The 12,596-nt window shown below is 31.2% G+C and overlaps 1 long non-coding RNA gene across 1 annotated transcript in view; it reads right to left on the bottom strand.

Moving 5' to 3' along the window:
• The window catches only part of LOC143909787 (uncharacterized), a 279,264-nt gene that overhangs the window by 94,838 nt on the left and 171,830 nt on the right, over positions 1-12,596 (bottom strand). The gene's annotated exons all lie outside the window — the stretch shown is intronic.

The following is a 12,596-nucleotide window of genomic DNA, read 5'->3' as shown; positions in this document are numbered from 1 at the left end:
TAAAGATAAAATCAGTAAATTTGTAGAATTGATACATACAGGAATGTTAAGTTTAGACCAGAATTGTAAAACTTATAATGGACTTATAAAAATCTCATCTAATGATCAATTACAAGTAGAATATGAGAATCCATACTCAAATATTAACATCATTAACGATAAATGTTGTCTACTTAAAGACTTTAACAGCTCCTTATATAACGTAGATCCTATTGAACTAGAAAACGTTGAACTTTCAAATTCAATGAATACAATAAATAAACTGGAAAAATTCAACGACAAATTGGAAGATTATCAAAATCAACCAATCATTGTGAAACATTCACATATACTTTTATATATATATATATCTTTAACAATAATTATAATCATAAGTATAATTATAACCTTTATGCTTAAAGGATACATAGTTAAAACATATTGTAAAAATAAGTCTAGATTCGATATACACTTCAAGAAAAGAAATAATTTAGCATCAAGTAATGTAGAAATTCTAGATGATGAAAGTTCGCCTATGACAGCCGAACAAAGATTAAATTCAATTCAAATTCACTAAATTCAAATATTAGTGAATTACTTTAAGAAGGGAGGGATGTTATGATCTCATAACCTCGAGATCTATTACGGGAGTCTTATCTGCTTCCCACCAAAGATGACCATATACGGAGGCATCCGACAAATTAAATGACGAATGAGATATCAAGGTAATACAAACGGAAACCATTATCGATAAGAATAACATAAACAATAACGCCATCTCTTTAGTATAAAAGAGGATACCCAAACCTCAATAAGGCAGATTACTCTGAACAGCACCAACGTTATATTGTGCTTTACTTCTCTACTCAACTCAGTGAAAAGCCCTAGTGAAACCTTTGTAAAACTCTTTGTTAAAACTAGCGCTTGTAACTTTAACTTCTACTCGAACATAGAAATATCGAAGCGATCTGGACTTTTAATAAAAAGTTTCTATAAATTTCTCTTAGACTAATGTTGTAACTATATAAAGAATATAATAAATTCTACCCTAATTAAAATACAAAAGTGACTTTTATTAACGGAAACATTAAAGTGTTTATCTGGTTTGCTCATATATCAAACATTGATCTGCTTGTGAATCAGATACCATTTTTTTGTATCTCCGGTCCGTCAGCACATAACATAAAATGGTGGCAGCGTGGTGGGATTCCTAAAGGAAAACCTCACACAGAAGACAGTCAAATAGAAACTCCATCTCAAAAGAATTTCTACGTCAACTAAGTCACCAGACGTATCAGAAACAGTAACGAAATTCACGATAGGAGAAATATCTATAACAATATTATTCAAATTTATAACACCATACAATGGAGATAGGGACACGCTCGAAATCTTCTTGACGAATTGCGATAGAACTCTTTTAATGGCTAGCATGTCTCAAACAGAAACCCTTTTTAAATATATCCTAGCATCATTAGTAGATAAAGCGGCAATCGTATGCGCAAATCACGATATAAAATCATGGAGCGAACTTAAAGAACTCCTACGGAGGAATTTCGGTGAAAGGAAGCATTACTCATGGAACTCCAGCAGACAAAACAAGGAGCCAGTGAGAAAGTAGCATCTTACGTTAACAGGATTGAAACCTGCGTTAAAGATTGCCTAGTTTGCATAAAACAAACGGCCACGATAGAAATGGCAAAAGGCAAGATAGAAAGCATCGAAGAACTTAGTCTTCAAGTATTTAACTTTGGGATACTTATTAGCTCATTAGCGACAATTCTCAGAGCAAGAAACCCAAAGACCTTAAACGAAGCAATAAAATAGCGCTTGAAGAAGAAAGGATAAACAAGCTTCAAGATTTTACTAGAAAACGATGTGGCATCTGCAATAGAGATGGCCACACAGCTAATAATTGTTATAAAAAATCGGGAAACGTAAATCGGAATAGTCGCGATTTTACTAGTAAATTCAAAAATTTAAACATTAATACATACGAGGCAACTAAAAAAGTATGCAAATTTTGCAAAAAGAAAGGACACTTAATTGACAAGTGCTATAAGAGAGCCAATCAGGGCAACCCATAGGTAATTTTAATTGGTATATAAATTAGATAGAGATAATAGATCTAAAATCGAAGATAGAAAGGAATTATTGAACAAAACTATTAGAATGGATCACTTGAATCCAGAGGAAAAAATGTCATTAATATCACTTTGCGAAAAATATCATTACATATTTCATTTAACGGGAGATAAATTAACATCTACGGATTGTATAGAACATAAAATCATAACTAACTCGGATAAACCCATACATAATAAATCATATAGGTATCCAGAAGTCCATAAAAAAGAAGTAAACGATCAGATCGAGAAGTTTCCAAAGGCTGATGAATAACATATTAAGCGGACTTAACGGTACGAGTTGCTTTGTCTATTTAGATGACATCGTCATATATGCAACCACGCTTAAGGAACATAACATAAAACTATCTAGGCCATATAATAACTGATAAGGGAGTATTGCCCAACCCAGACAAGATTAGGTGCATCAAGGAATGCCAAGAACCTAGGACTCCGAAGGAAATCAAATCATTCATGGGATTAGCTAGTTATTATCGTAAATTCATAAAAGATTTTAGTAAAACCATTAAACCTTTAACAACCTTGCTAAAGAAGGATACATTATTTAATTGGGGTCACTCTTAAAGAACAATTAACCTCAACTCCAATATTACAATACCCAGATTTTACCCATCAATTTATATTGACTACTGACGCATCAGACTATGCAATAGGCGCAGTATTAAGCCAAGGAAAATCAGGAAAAGACTTACCAATCTCTTACGGCTCTAGAACTCTCAACAAGGCAGAGATTAATTATAGTACCACAGAAAAAGAACTATTAGCCATAATTTGGGGAGTAGAACATTACAGACCATATCTGTACGGCAGGAAGTTTACTATCTATACCGATCACAGACCCTTAAGATATCTATTCGAGATGCAAAAGCCCGGTACATCTAAATTTATTAGATGGAGACTCAGACTAGAGGAATATGATTATGATATTCAGTATAAAGAAGGAAGAATTAACTGTAACGCAGACTTCTTATCTAGAATCAAAAATGAAAGCTATGAATCATTTTTACGATATGATCACACTAAACTCAATTTAAAAATGCAGGAAATACAGAAATCATTATTAGAAAGCGACAGTAATATTGCACACTGCGTTTCTAAAGATCTGAAAATGTCTAAAGGCATTGCAGAAGAAATAAAAGGAATAATAAAAAACTATAATGAATTAATTAATACGAGACGAGATATAACAGATATATTACATTCAAAATTCGAGAATAAAATAATTTATCATTTAGTAACGAAAGCAAAATACTTTGACAAACCGACATATGAAAATGTCTTTCAAACGCTTAAAAACCTTAGAGATCTTTTAAAGGAAGATAAAATAAAAACCCTAGCTATACCAAAACTTGCTAGTGGAGAAGATAATTTAACTTGGAAACGAATTAAACAAATGATACAATACGTATTTAGAGACTCGGAAATAAATATACAATTATATGTACATATATAAAACCAATTAACGTAAATCCAATAACTTACGACTTGATAAACGACTCGGAACTTTTATCACCTATCAGAACGCCTGATATAGACGAACTAATTCGGACAAGAGACGATCTTGACGAAGAAACCATGGACTTAAACGAAAACCTGTTCGATGAAGAACCAGATATTCAATTAAATTACCAACCTTCAGATAGATTCTTCTAGCGAAATTAACTTTAAAAACTTTATGAGAACAGTAAAACTAGGAACAACCGAAAACAATGAAAACGTTACGGAAACGAACGGATACTTATTGACCAATATAAATATTGCGTTATAAAGAATTTAACATTGACCAATTAGCAATAGCAAATTTCCAAAATCAATATGACACTATGTCAACTGCTAAAATAAAACTCATGATTGAATTCATATTTAAAGATACGAACATAAAAATACTAATATGTCATAATAAATTAATAACTCCAACATCTAGCCAAATACCAATCATCTTAAAGGAAAATCATAATTCTCCAACAGCAGGACATACAGGATTGATGAAAACCTTAGCTAGAATAAAAACTAAATATATTTGGATCAATATGAAAGACGACATATTAAATTATATAAAAAAAACTGTATTGATTGTCAGAAAAACAAAACTGATAGACATAAATACAAGGCACCGATGGAAATTACCACTACGTCAACGACGGCATTCGAAAGAATAGCCATAGACATTGTAGGACCATTAAACGAAACCGAAAAGGGAAATAAATATATTCTAACTGTACAATAGGCGATTAGCAGAGAGCAGTTTGGGTTCAGACAAGGCTTGGGTACCCGAGAGGCCCTTTTCTGTATGAAAACACTACTCCAAAGATGCAGAGAAGTCCGTAAACCTGTGTACATCTGCTTTATAGACTTTGAAAAGGCCTTTGACCGTGTCCAACACACTCGCCTGATGGAAACCCAGAAAGAACTTACAAAATTATTAAAAATAAAACATTTGAAAACTACGGCATACCATCCACAAACTAATGGAGTCTTAGAAAGATCCCATTCAACTCTTAAAGATTATTTAACAAACTTTGTAAACAATACTCATACCAATTGGGACGAATTATTAACATTCGCAATGCTGTGTTATAATATGTACAACACAACATACCGCAACTAAATTCACACCTTACGAACTAGTATTGGGACATACGCCAATACTACCTATGTAGTTCACTGAATGAATTAGAACCAGACGTAACATATGGAACATATATAAATACGTTAAAATTCAGATTAGATGATCCTTATGTACTTAAATTACTTTATTTTTCCTTTGCAAGGTCTCACGTTGAATTTGCCTCAATTATCTGGTCACCTTTTTATTTATCCCATATTAATTGTATTGAGAAAGTTCAACTCAAATTTATTAAATCCTTACGCTACCTTTTTCCTACCTATACCCATTCTACTGTTTCCGACATTTTAAAAATCCTTTCTTTTAACAATCTTTATGTCAGGCGACGACATACTGATGCTATATTCTTCTTTAAGCTCATAAATGGTTTCCTTGATTGTTCTGATTTACTGAATAAGGTTAATTTCAGAATCCCAGTTTGGTACTCTAGACGCGTTGCACTCTTTTCATTTGATCCTTTCAATACTAATTCCCAAAAATATTCTTATCTGCAGCGCGTTTATCGTATGTTTAACGGAGAGCTGAATGAGGTTGATCTATTTGGTATTTCCCTACATCAATTCAGGTCTATCATCAAGAGAATCTTGACCGATTGATTCATTTCTTCTCTTATTCTATTTTTCCAATATTTTTATACTTTAGTTTAGTTATGTAATGTGCTATTTAATCATATTATAGCTTTCATTCTTTTCCTTTTCATTTGTTTATTTTGTATTTACCTTTTTCATTTGTTTTATATTTGTAAATTTCAATTTCTTCTTATATTCTATTTTATAACCTTTTCCAAATATTTTAATACTATAGCTTAATTATGCAATGTTCTACATATTTTGTCATGCCTTTATTCTTTACTTTTTAATTTGTTTTCCTTATATTTATCTTTTTCATTTTTGTAAAAATCTATTATTGGACTCGGATGTTACATATATTATTTATTTACTATTTGTTTTTTTATACATATCTATGTACATCCTGTCTGTTGATTTTTCAATAAATAAAATAAAATAAAATTAGCAAAAATAAAAAATCTTGCACGAGAAAACATAATTCGCGCCAAGATACAAGCTAAAAGAAATTACGATAAGAACATCCACGACTACAATTACGAAGTGAGTGACTTAATACTGTTAAAAATGAATATTATACCACGTTCATTAAACAAGAAGCTGACTGCGAACTGGAAAGGTCCATATCGTATTACTGAAATACATAATAATCAAACCATCACCATTCGAATCGAAAATAACGGATTGAAACGCGTTCATAAGAACATTATAAAACCATTCTATGGATAATATATTTCAGATTGCTCATCCTAACCACCAGACTCGCATCCTCACAAAACATCACTACCATTCCAAAAGGCAACGGCCTTTACTTCAATCAAATCGGAACGATCAAAATAAGCGAAGAAAGCTGGAACGTACTAACATATATTAACACAACCATTATTCAACTTGAATAAGATCAAATACGCGAAGGGCTTACAAATCTTTCAATGAAATGTCAATTTATTAGGAAAAAATTAGAAAAGTAGGATGTAATAAACACCTTAATCCTTTAGAATCATTATATGAAGAAATCAAGAATAAATGCCAAGATATAACTTATTTAGTATCAAGAAAACGTACCAAGCGAGGACTTATAGACGGAATAGGTACAGTATTGAAAACCGTATTCGGAACCTTAGATGCAGAAGACGCTAAATACTATGACGAATCAATCGATAAAATAAACCAAGACGAGACCCACATAATAGAACTTATGAAAGGTCAGATACACGTCACAGAAGACGCAATAAATAGCTTTAACAAAACAATTGTTAACCTTAATAATAACGAAAAACTCCTGAATATAGGATTAAATAAAATAGATGTACTATTAAATAAAACTAAATTAGAGATAGACTTTACCGAAATGACCTCAGTTTATAGGGAACAAACGGAATTATTAACTTTAAATCTAGATTGATTAAGAGATAGAATAGAGACGATAGTTTACTCCATTCTTTTTGCAAAACAGCAAATACTACACCCAGACATATTATCACCAGCAACCTTATATAAAGAATTAGAAGATAAATAAAAAATGATACCCAGTGGATATGAATTGCCATTACCACTTAGATATGAAACCTCACATACGTTAATGGACATAGGAGAATTGATAGTATATTCCACTCATGGAAAAATAATATATTTACTAAAAATACCACTAGTAACTTCAAACGAATACATACTTTACAAAATGTATCCATTACCAATTCCACACGATGATCATACTGACATCTACTCACTAATACTACCAAATAAGAATTATATAATAAAGTCAAAAGACATGTTTGACATAATAAAGGAAAAATGTAAGATTATAAGTAACGAAAAATATGTATGTACGGAACTGAATCTGCTGTCAGTCCATCAAAACAATGAATGTGAACCCAGTCTACTAATCAATAATGTAAGAATTATTCCAGAATCTTGCAGAACTAGAAATATAAAACGAAAAATAAACCTTTGGCAAAAACTCACAGCTAACAGATGGTTATATACCTTATCTGAAAATGCAATTTAAATAGAATGTCAAGATAAAATCAGTAAATTTGTAGAATTGATACATACAGGAATGTTAAGTTTAGACAAGAATTGTAAAACTTATAATGGGCTTATAAAAATCTCATCTAATGATCAATTACAAGTAGAATATGAGAATCCATACTCAAATATTAACATCATTAACGATAAATGTTGTCTACTTAAAGACTTTAACAGCTCCTTATATAACGTAGATCCTATTGAACTAGAAAACGTTGAACTTTCAAATTCAATGAATACAATAAATAAACTGGAAAAATTCAACGACAAATTGGAAGATTATCAAAATCAACCAATCATTGTGAAACATTCACATATACTTTTATATATATCTTTAACAATAATTATAGTCATAAGTATAATTATAACCTTTATGCTTAAAGGATACATAGTTAAAATATATTGTAAAAATAAGTCTAGATTCGATATACACTTCAAGAAAAGAAATAATTTAGAATCAAGTAATGTTGAAATTCTAGATGATGAAAGTTCGCCTATGACAGCCGAACAAAGATTAAATTCAATTCAAATTTTAGTGAATTACTTTAAGAAGGGAGGGATGTTATGATCTCATAACCTCGAGATCTATTACGGGAGTCTTATCTGCTTCCCACCAAAGATGACCATATACGGAGGCATCCGACAAATTAAATGAGGAATGAGATATCAAGGTAATACAAACGAAAACCATTATCGATAAGAATAACATAAACAATAACGTCATCTCCTTAGTATAAAAGAGGATACCCAAACCTCGATAAGGCAGATTACCCTGAACAGCACCAACGTTATATTGTGCTTTACTTCTCTACTCAGTGAAAACCCTTGTGAAACCATTGTGAACCCTTGTGAAAAGCCCTAGTGAAACCTTTGTTAAAACTAGCGCTTGTAACTTTAACTTCTACTCGAACATAGAAATATCGAAGTGATCTGGACTTTTAATAAAAAGTGTCTATAAATTTCTCTTAGACTAATGTTGTAACTCTATAAAGAATATAATAAATTCTACCCTAATTAAAATACAAAAGTGACTTTTATTAACGGAAACATTAAAGTGTTTATCTGGTTTGCTCGTAGATCAAACATTGATCTGCTTGTGAATCAGATACCATTTTTTTGTATCTCCGGTCCGTCAGGACATAACATGGGATATACATATATAAAAAAAAATTATTATATAAATATACTGTTAATATTCTTACATATTGAGTGCATGCGTGCCATGATGTTTCTGGCGCCCCCCCCCCCCCCCCCTCACATGACATTTCTCCTCATTGCAGTTTATTTAAATAATTTTAAGAGAAATAATAATTGAAAATTAAATACACAGATCTATTATTTGGCTTACTTAGTGCTAAAAAATTATAATTCTCAGTTGGGATAAAATTTAATACAATACAATATTAGCAGTACTGTTCAGTGAGGACCACGAGAAGGTAGAAGCCTAATACCTCACCAGGAAATGGTTAAGAATGGGAGACCTACCACACTTTCAGTTACGACAAACGTGATAGTGTTTTGTTGCAGATCGCATGATGAAGTCGAGTCGATGAAAATTATGTCCTTTGTTGATTGTAAATTTGAAGCTCTTTCCATTAATGGAGTCATAATGCAAACGGTGAATGGATCTTCAATGAATTTAATCTTCGCAGCCCCTACTTTCTCCATCGCTTCAATAGTGTCGTATATTTTCCGTACAAAAAAAATCAAAATTTATTATGTACACAACCTTGTATCATGTTCATTGCAATAAATTGTATTACCTTGATCATTTCAGAAGCAGTTGTATCACCTAAATGATTTTTCTTCCACTTTTCATGCCAATGGGCGACCGTCCTTCTTTTGGGGTTGAATGTACCATTCACCATTAATTTATCATCATCCCCAAATTCTTCTTTTAGAAATGCAGCATGCTCTCGAATTGCTTCTGCCACACTCATTTTGCTGTGGAAATAGCATTGAAATCTATCAAATGTGGCAGAAGACGGAGCTAACGAAGTACATAAGAGCTTCGGCACTCTCAGTATCGGTTCGGTGATTACTGGTCACAAATTACTCGTCACAAAGTCACTAAAATCTCTATAACGGAACTTCTGGCAGCCGAAAAGTCCATCACACTAACGATAACTATCATAGTAACGAGAACTGGAGTGCCAAATATTGTGTATTCGCGATTTTCATGGCAAAAATTGTCTTTGTGACTACCCCAATGTGACGAATAGTCCAATTACCCTCAGTATCATGGGAATGTTGTAAATCAGCGTTTCCCAACCTTTTTTGACTCGCATACCACTTGGTAGTACATAACGCTAAATTGTACCACCATATAAAAATGATCGAATTTCACGAAATTTGTTTTTGCAAATGTAATTATTATATATAGTATTTGCATTGTAAGGAATGTGAAGACAGGATACACGCAATATGTTTATCTACTATTGTTTTCAGATAAGAAATTATGTAAAGTTTCAAATACTTCAATTTGATCATTTTCGATACATAAATTCCAGAAATCTAATTTTCTAATCATATGTACTTTCAATTTTATCTGCAACATTAAAGGTTATTATCGAACTATTCTCAAGTGTCAAATTCAAGTTATTTATTTATTGGAGCGTGAACGTGGTAAATTTAAAACTGCACTCCAAAATCCATGTCGGATCTGAGGAAAACGTATCGATTGCCAGATTTTCGATCATCGACTGTACATATTGACGTCAACGATGACTAATTAAGATAATGTTTATTAATTACTAGTTGTTTTACCCGGCTTCACTCAGTATTTGTAATATAAACAGCTTAAACATGGTGAATCTAATAGTAAATATTCATTCGTTTTTTTATTAAATTTATTTTAATCGAAAAAAATATAATATTCAACCAATTGAATTGTCGCCATGGAAATTTTATTTTGTTTCCAAACAAAGATACAAACTTACAAAGTCTTTTTCGAAATTATATATTAGATATAAAACATATTTCCATTTGTATGATTTTAATCATTCATTCCTGCATGTCCGCCATTACAGATTTTTTTTCGCGTACCACCAACCATCAACCGCGTACCACAGGTTGGGAAACGCTGTTGTAAATTAATGGTTATTATTAGAGACCGGAATCTGAACGGGCAGTTTATTGTTCAAAGATTGTAAATGCATTGTTAAAGGTTTGCCGAACCATTATATATATATATATATATATATATATATATATATATATATATATATATATATATATATATATATATATATATATATATATATATATATATATATATATATATATATTTATAATCCGTTTTTATATAATCCGTTTTTTTAAATAAAACAATTATGATTTTACATATTCTATCTTCTGTAAATGGTCCGATATTACCTAATCAATAATCATATATCTATAATACATTAATATATATATATATATATATATATATATATATATATATATATATATATATATATATATATATTAATGTATTATAGATATATGATTATTGATTAGGTAATATCGGACCATTTACAGAAGATAGAATATGTAAAATCATAATTGTTTTATTTAAAAAAACGGACAGATTTATAGAATTCACAAATATCAAAATGTCAATATTGAAGTACCTACCTAGTTCGTTTTGTGACCCTCATTTATTAAAAAATGTTGCTAATTTATTGAAAAATGTGATTTTCAGGAAAGAGTTGAAAAAAATAGAGCAATCTAAAAGGTCGGGCTGCGGAGCTGATGAGATATATACATATACCATCATCCTCGACATTTCACGAACTGAGCTTTTTGGCCAACGTAGAAAAACCCGTGCTGTCTATGGTAATCATCTTGATTATATTACTACTTTTAGAAAATAATTTATTTATTAGGTACTATTCGACCACATCAACTTTAGTCTCGGCGCGATGATCAAGAAGTATATAAAGGTAAAAATAAAAACCAAAGTAATATAAAAACTTTATTTATATTACTTATTATATAGTAAACATTTTGCATAAACAAAAAAACAAATTATAATGAAATACAATAATAAAGGAAGTATGTAAAAAATAAATGATGACTAGATGATTATGTTTATGTGTGATGTTGTTTGATGTTTTATAAAAATTTTTGAAGCCAACCCTTCTGTTATTCGTATACCCGTTTGATTGTATTTAATATTTTTAGGAATGTGGATAATTGGCGGACGTTTGGTAATGTGTGTTGATGGTTCCAACCCTTCTACTACTTGTATTTTGGGTGAATTGAAGCTAGTATTCTCGGGTATGTGGATAACATGTGGCGATGAGTTTGATAAAGATGTGAGAGATAATGAATTATCAATTTCAGTATAATACAAATTTTTCGTTTGAGCTTCATATATTATATTGTTTATGGCATGTGCTGTATCTAATTTTAGTTTCGCATTTAAGCCTTTTAAACTCTCAATCTAGGACGCACACATTAGATCGAAAGAAGTTTGGGGAGATTCAACAATGGGCCGAGACAGTATAGTGCATGCTTGTGCAAGCAGCTCATTTTTTTTTGTTCGGCCTATTCTTTGTTATTTTCGGCATTGGACCTTCATCGTCATCATTAAGAGACGAATATATCAAAGACTCTTTTTGTACTACTTCATTTTGGTGTTGTTGAGAATAATCTTCCTGAAAAAAAAAATTTAAATTTAAAATTTTTCAGATGCCAACAACGGATGCAGAATGGATCGAAATCGCAAATGAATTTGGAAAACTTTACAATTTCCCCAGATGCATTAGAAGTCTAGATGGCAAACACATTGAAATTATTAAACCTCGAATGTCGGGTCCCTCATACTACAATTATAAAGACTTTTATAGCATTGTCCTCATGGCTTTGGTTAATGCGAGAAAAGAGTTCATCATGATTGATGTAGGAACAAACGGAAAAATCTCAGATGGTGGAGTTTTATTCTATACGAAATTTTGGGAACTCTATGAACAACGCAAATTAAATTTGCCAGAGCCATGTCCATTGCCCAACACCACGACGAATTTTCCATATGTATTAGTAGCTGATGATATTGCATTAGAAGAAGACAAAGACACAATAACTAGCCTTTCCACTTCTTTTAATCGAAATGCTAAGTCAGATGCAAAAACAGTCAGAGACGAGTTTCGACAGTATTTCTTCGATGAGAAAAGAAGAACAGCCTTGTAACCTTGTAGACACCGTGGTAGGTCAACCTATATAATTACATATCATTATTATTTACTTGTTTTTTTACTATACATA

Source organism: Arctopsyche grandis, chromosome 3, assembly GCF_051622035.1.
Source record: "Arctopsyche grandis isolate Sample6627 chromosome 3, ASM5162203v2, whole genome shotgun sequence".
Lineage (NCBI taxonomy): Eukaryota > Metazoa > Arthropoda > Insecta > Trichoptera > Hydropsychidae > Arctopsyche > Arctopsyche grandis.
The sequence above is the reverse complement of the archived record's forward strand: the minus strand, read 5'-3'. Positions and strand labels throughout refer to the sequence as shown.